Consider the following 7,500-nt stretch of genomic DNA (forward strand, 5'->3'; position numbering starts at 1 on the left):
AAGTCTTTGAAGACATCCAAAATCCTTGTAACACACACACACACACTCACTCTCTCTCTCTCTCTCTCTCTCTCTCTCTATATATATATATATATATATATATATATATATATATATATATATATATACATACATATATATAATATATATATATACATACATATATATATAATATATATATATATGTGTGTGTATTACCTGTATGCAATATTTTATATTATTTGGATGTTCCCAAGGATCACACAAGACCACTAACTACTTTGTAAGTTGGTGTTGGATTTGTATTTCTTTCGGGTGAAGATCCCATGTTCCAAAGATGTTCAATGACCACCTAAAAACAATGTTAGAACGATATATGCCCGTTTTCATTGTGAGTTGGAATCATTGATATTAAATGTTATCAATAGGGGTATTACCATCATCATCATCATCACTTCATAAATGGTAATAAGCAAACCTCGTCAAGCCATTCATTAAGGTCACCCAATTGCCACCTCTCCGCCATCATCTTTAACCCCCAGCTGGTTATATCCCTCTACCCCCCTCCCCAATATTTGAGGTTTAAAGGTCTCACAGTTATAATAAGATCCTTCTGGTGAAAGATTTTAAGTAAATAAAAAACAAAATACTAAGATGACAATATTTCATACAGTTTGCTTTAAAGGTGTTTAAAATTACATCAAAACTATAGATAACGAAGTAAATATGCGAAAGAATGATTGAACAAATATCGAGAATAATGGATTTCTTGAAGAGCTTACCGGGGGAGCACTTTTAAGGTGTTGGACATCAGGACACGAAACGACAAAATAAAATCGTAATAATACGAATACTCGATGCTAAGGATATTTTTCCTTTTGCCTTGGGAAGGGTGAAGCAAGCTAGACTCGGACCTTTGAGCATTGAGCAATCGTCACCAGGGAAGGGGGTTCGCTTGGAAGTGAGCGACTTGCCCAGATAATTTGATTGATTGATTAGGAGTTTTTTGTCATCCTGACATCTAAGGTTATTGACGCCGAACCAGATAATTTGAGTAAACAATTTGTCTTTTATACCCTACATCCTATATACCACATCATCACTATAATAATGCACCAATGAACTTTCATTGCATGTCATTTCACATATCTTATTGTCACCAATCACTTCTGAAACAATATAGATTATGTTAACTGGTGATGCATTTTAAATCTCCAACCTTAAACTAATATAATTGATATAGGTTGTGAGGGTGAAAATTTGATCAAGTTTTCACTACTATAACATCTATATTAAACTGTAGTTCCTAAACTCAATTTAGTCCTGAAGAAAGGTCGCGAAGTGATCCGAAACACATGTCGATACTAAACAATAAATGGAGAAAAGTGTGATGCTTTGTTGGGCATTTTCTTTTTCTTTCATTAAGCACCACTTTAATATTATTTTAATTAAATAAATGTATCTCTTCAATCCTTTCAGTGCAAAAATATTATTTAATTCTAGACCCTCAGGAAAGTGGGTGATGGTAAAATGCCGTATAGTTCCTTAATTTTACTTCTGGAACTTTGATGTACATTAGCTTTACAGTAATCTTCTACATGGTTTTAAATACAGACTGGAAGTTTATAAATTCTTGAAGATTGGAGGCTGCAACCGTAGACTTCTGCTACCACATCAGCATTCGGTATGCGAAATACTTGACTTCTATTTATGCGGTTTGGGGATCGCTTCTTCATAGCTGTGTCTTCTCATGGACACGCTTCTTGGTAATTTCTCCTTCATCGAAGATCATCTTCTACCTCCCGGTTGGAAAGTAATTTGTTGGCAGTTAGGGAACTCGGTCCCTTCGTTGTCCGTCTTTGTAAATATCTTGTTGTTAACTTGACGTTTCGTTAGTGCCGGCCAAACTGTGCACCACGGGTAAGGCCTCCCCCATGACGGGGGGAGAGGGAGAAGGGACAACCGTTTAACGCGGTTACTTGTAGGGAAGAGCTGGTTCCTCGATGCGCTTGTTGCTTAAGTATCCCAGAACAAGGGCGTTGTAATTGCGTCACGTCATGTGACTCTTCTTGTGTTCTATTGGTCCCTTCTTCTGACGTAATGGTAACGTCATACATATGTCACTTCCGATTTCTCGGCAAGGTAACCGACGCGCATTCCAATTGCGTTGTTTTGGCCAATTTATCGCTTATGTCAGCACTTTTCACAAACAGTGCCTCTCAACTACCACCTCACTCTAATTTTATTTTTCTCGTCTCTCTCTCTCTCTCTCTCTCTCTCTCTCTCTCTCTCTTTTTCAATGTCTCTCTATCGTTTAACTAACGAATAAAACTCATAAAATACTTGATCAAATACACACATTACCTTATTTAGTAGGAATTATTTTCCTTTACATGACACCACTCGGTCACGTACCTGAATTCCTGTGGAATTCACATCTTATTAACTCATTTCATGGTTTACCCAAAGATAATTCATCAATAATTCATCATCACCTAAAGAAATACATTTCAACACAATAAATCAAAATCATCATCATCAAATAATATGCATTTCAATGCAATAAATCAAAAACATCATCAACAAAATAATATGCACCTTAGTGCAATAAATCAAAATCATCTTCATCAAAAGAAAATCATCATCAATCATTTTTAAAACAATGCAATTGCATAAGTTTATCATCAATATATGTTTAGGAAAAACTTCCTGTTCCCTTCAAATAATTCAACACAATATTGAAACGTATTATTTTTCTTAATTCTTGATAATGGAATATTTAACCCTTAATTCACTGGGTACGTAAGGCAAAATCAATAATGTCTTCTGTGTTCAACTGTGCAATCAATTAGCAAATGCCTTCACCTTTAACTTCTATTCAACTCATATTTTCCATTACCTATGACCTCAAAATCTTGGTCTTATTGATGTAAACACAAAAATCATTTCTTCAATGCAATGCAATAAATGGCAGAAAATAAATGTTAAAACATACATACCATCAATTCAAATCAATCAAAATATTTCTGCAACAAAAAATATAATTATGTGTCATGCACATCATAACTCATCAAGAGTATTACTCATTTGTAATCAGTATCAATAAACATTTGTAAAACATCATTATGGTACCTTATTTACTCATCAATATTATCATGGTAAATCACTGTTAATTAATGGCATCAAAAGAAATATTTCTCACCTTCTTCATAAAAATAATGAGTAAAATCAAAAACTCAAATATATCAATGTCTTAAATCATCAAACATCATAATCATTTCATAATAAAGAAACATATTCAATACATAACAAAATCATGTTTATCAATTTGAATCTTATTTGCACCTTGTCTGCGTATTATTTTTATCTCAAGAACTTCAATCCTCAACTATATATATATTGCATTCAGAAGGGAATTCACAAAATTCAAGTGACAGGAACTTACATTTCAATGTTAAAACTTTTCTTTAAAGAAATCAATGGCAGACTGTCTCAATTAAAATACCTTATTTATCCTTTCTTCAAGGATTCATCTACTACACAGGCATAAAAATCAATTCGTGTGTTTCCACACACACTCTTTTTTAACTTCAAAATGAAAGGTTTAATTATTGTAATTCACCATTTGTACTTAATTGCTCACTATTACCTGCATGATTATTATGGGCCTAAAATATCCCTTTGAGACATTCAACTTCAAAGTTCATTATTGGTGCACATCTTATCTTTTAATCACTTAAATCTTTCTTTCTTCATAATTATTTAAGTTAACTTAATCATCATCAAAACATAATAAAATTCATTGTATACATGCATGTTTATCATTGTTACACGTGTTACACAAAAAAAAAATATCAATCAATGCATCGCCTATAAAATGCAGTAATAATTCTTTTGCTCTAATGGCATCATTATTTATTCAAACTTGCAAACAAAATCAATACATTTGTAAATATTCAATCACCTATGGGTTCATATTTCACCTGTCTTCATTACCCATAACTTTATCAAAAACTTTTCATCTTAGTTTGCAACTCAATATTCTCTGTGGTCCCTTAATTAATTGTTTGGAGACATTTATGATTTGGACCTTCTTTGTTGATTACGGAATACATATTAAAATTCTAGGATAACACACTTTACATAATTAAAAGATTTCACTCATTTGTTACCCTCAATATTTGTATGAGTGCCCAGATATTTTTATTTCATTTCCCAAGGAGTTTAGTAGTCTTTCTTAAATCTACCTAACAAAAAAAAAATCTGTTTTCCATATACCGAGTTATTTCAAAGTAAATTTGTTCTCTTTAAGTAATTGTTATTAGTCTTCTATGTTGGTCTATATATAGTTCGCAGGACATCCTCAACCCCTTGCTATTATTTTATTTGCCTCCTTTTCTCTATTTGAACTTGACTTATCATGGCTTATTTCACCCTTCTTACTACAAGAAAAATATTGCACAGTTTTCATTAATCTCTAGTAACTTCGGGAGCTTTGCCCAAGAGAATATCTATAGACACGAATGTCTAGTTATTTATCCTGGTCTCAAATTATTCTGTTACAGACTCATCAACCATTTCTTTGTGAACTCAAATTCTATGTAGACCAGTATGTTTTTATCATTTGTCAAGTTCTGGGAACAGAGTCCCTGGTAGTCCGTTGGTACCACCACTATGGGATTGAGAAAATGCAATCGTAATTTCTAAAGGATTCTTACCCTTATATGACCTTTATACTTCTTATATGTAGGCTTTAATTTTACAATCTCAAACATCTATCTTAGGTCAAAAATTAATTCATCATTAAATGCAGTCTTTGATTACTGGATGTCCTACTAACTTGAGCATGAGTTTTTGTTAGTATTTTGTTAGTATGTCAGGAATTTCTATTCTTGAACAAGTATTTCTCCCTATTCCTTGTATGTATTCCTTTAAGCAATATGCCATCCTGTTATATGATTCCTATTTTTGGGAGTAATTCATCTACAGTACATCATTCCTATTAACCTTTGGTTTCTCTTGTTCTATTTTAATTCTTCCTATTTCTAGGTCTCCTGCCTGACAACTGAAACAAAATATTGGTAGTTATATTTCCTTTTAACATCTTCCTGTCCTTTTAAATAATCTTTCTTTTATCATCATAAACCTACCAATAAAGTGATTTATCCTGGACAAACATCCAGTACTTTAAGGCTCCAAAGATTCCTTTTATTCTTTCATCCACAATAGTCCTTCTTGGACTGTAAAATCACAATCATTCTTATGAGCAATACGCACATATACTCTATGCCCTAAACAAATTTTTAAACTTCTCTAGACCATTATTTGGATAATCTATCCTACTCGGTTATTTTTCCTTCAATTTAAGACTACTCTCATGATACATTACCCTTCTTCGGGTTTTACCCTTTTAATGAGACATTTCTTTTTATATTTATGAGGCTTCACACTTATTTTTTATAACTCCTGGGTAAGAGATCGGGTTAAGGTAATGTAGGATCAAAATTCATCTCTCTTCATTATTTATAGCCTTCTATTTCATTTGTACACTACATATTTTTAGGTTAACTTTATTTTAAGGCTTGGGTAATTTAGCAAATACTGCTTATTATCCCTAAGATCCTATCATTCCAAAAAAAATCTTTTACATCTGTCAAATCTTAGTGGAGCAGGATTTCCACTTTAACCCTTATTTCTCTACATATCTTAAATCTATCTACTCTTTTTACTTACCCTATTCAAATCTAGGGATGGGTCACTCTTTAATCTGGTTCTTTATCCTGCTATTCTCCCTATTCTAGACTAGTTTTATTATTTTTATGGCTCTATATTCTTACTAAACTTAGTAACATCACTCTATAGGCTTATTCTTTCTGTCTCCAAATTTAGATCATCATTCTGTCAATAGTTAGAGGAGCTGAGTGAGCCCGTCGACTTCACTCTAATTTCTAACATTCTTCGGAATGCTAATAGCCGTGAATGGCTTGTATTCTTTGACCATGGTACTTACAATATTTTACTCCTCAATAATCGAGCCAAACATTTTTTATTATCGGGATAGACATGTCAGTTATATTCTACTCATGATGATCTAACTAGTCTAACTTCTGTCCTCTTAGGGTAATATATCTCGGGAAATTTATAAGGAGACTTATTGATTCATTTTAACACTCACCGTGTTCGTTATGGGGCGTTGGCTGATAGGTAATATTTCATGATTCATACCGGTATTTAAAAAGTTTTAATAAGTTTTAATAAGTTTTTGACAGTTTCTCTGGGCAGGTTCTGGCGCCGATGTTTCTATTCTTTTCTGCCTAACCTATCGCCTGCAATGGCTAATCTCTGCCTATTTCTCATCTATCCCTATTTCTATGCTCCTTATGGTAAATTTTGCCCCTTTCTGATTACCTAACTGTAATCTCTACTCCTTTATTTTAGAAGTCATTACCCGCCATTCAGATGAGTTATTTTATCCGGAGTAGTATTAATTAATTAGTGTGCTTGTATTTTCCTTCATCTGAACTGCATTATTGTCTCTTTTGACAGACTCTGGCATCCTATTTTTAGTTAACCTATCTTCTTTATCTCTGCGGGTTATTTTTATTTAGGCATCATTATGACTTCTCTAGCTAAATTCTAGCTTTTTATATTTCCAGTACTGATCAGACTTTATTTATTTAATAGCATCATAGCTCATTTATTATTCATATGCCTATATCTTCATCTTAAATCTTTGTGCCTAACAACAACATATTACATATTTCTTTTAATTCTATAAGCCTATAGCTTCAATTGCCTATGACATTTATTTCTTGGAATTCCCTCTTATTTAGGCTATTCTATTTTATTCACTGTATTTCTGTCGACATTCTATTTTATTTATATGGCGCCTGTCATATATTGACAAGGAGTATATCTATTCTTGGCTACTCTTCCTATTTCTCCTTGTCTTTTTAATCTATTTCCATTTCCCTTTCTTAGTCTGGAGTCTGTTTCTCCTGTCAAATTCGTCTTATACAAAGTGGCCAGTTTTGTAAAAGACTTGTCTTTGACAAGTAGAATCATACCCTGACTATCTCATTTTTTCTTTTCTTTATTTTAAGCCTGCACTTCTCACAAATAAAATTCATACTTCATCTTCGTATGTTTTTTTTTTTTTTTTTTTTTTTTTGAACGATATCTTAAGGCTCTATTGGGAAATGTTACAAAAAAAAAAAAATGACATCTTTATTCATCATTTGGCACATTTTGGCATTTAATTCTCTACTTAACCTGACGGTTCATACCCCTTGATTTTTACTTGTTTGCATTTCATTTCTGCATATCATTTTATTTTCACCCTTAAAATTTGGAAGCAGGTATTTCTCAATATTCTATCACTGTATTGCATCCTAGTATATCAACTATATTTGCCAGAGTCTCCATAAGATAAAATAGTCACTTGCAACGTGGATGTACCTCCGCTACATATGCCTATCTTTCCTATATAAAATTTTTCGTCTTCCTGACATCCTTTCTATC

The 7,500-nt window shown here is 32.6% G+C and overlaps 1 long non-coding RNA gene across 1 annotated transcript in view; it reads right to left on the minus strand.

Moving 5' to 3' along the window:
- The window catches only part of LOC137658440 (uncharacterized), a 359,159-nt gene that overhangs the window by 328,033 nt on the left and 23,626 nt on the right, over window positions 1-7,500 (minus strand). The window lies entirely within an intron of this gene.

The sequence above is a fragment of the Palaemon carinicauda genome, chromosome 19 (assembly GCF_036898095.1).
Source record: "Palaemon carinicauda isolate YSFRI2023 chromosome 19, ASM3689809v2, whole genome shotgun sequence".
Taxonomy (NCBI): Eukaryota; Metazoa; Arthropoda; class Malacostraca; order Decapoda; family Palaemonidae; genus Palaemon; species Palaemon carinicauda.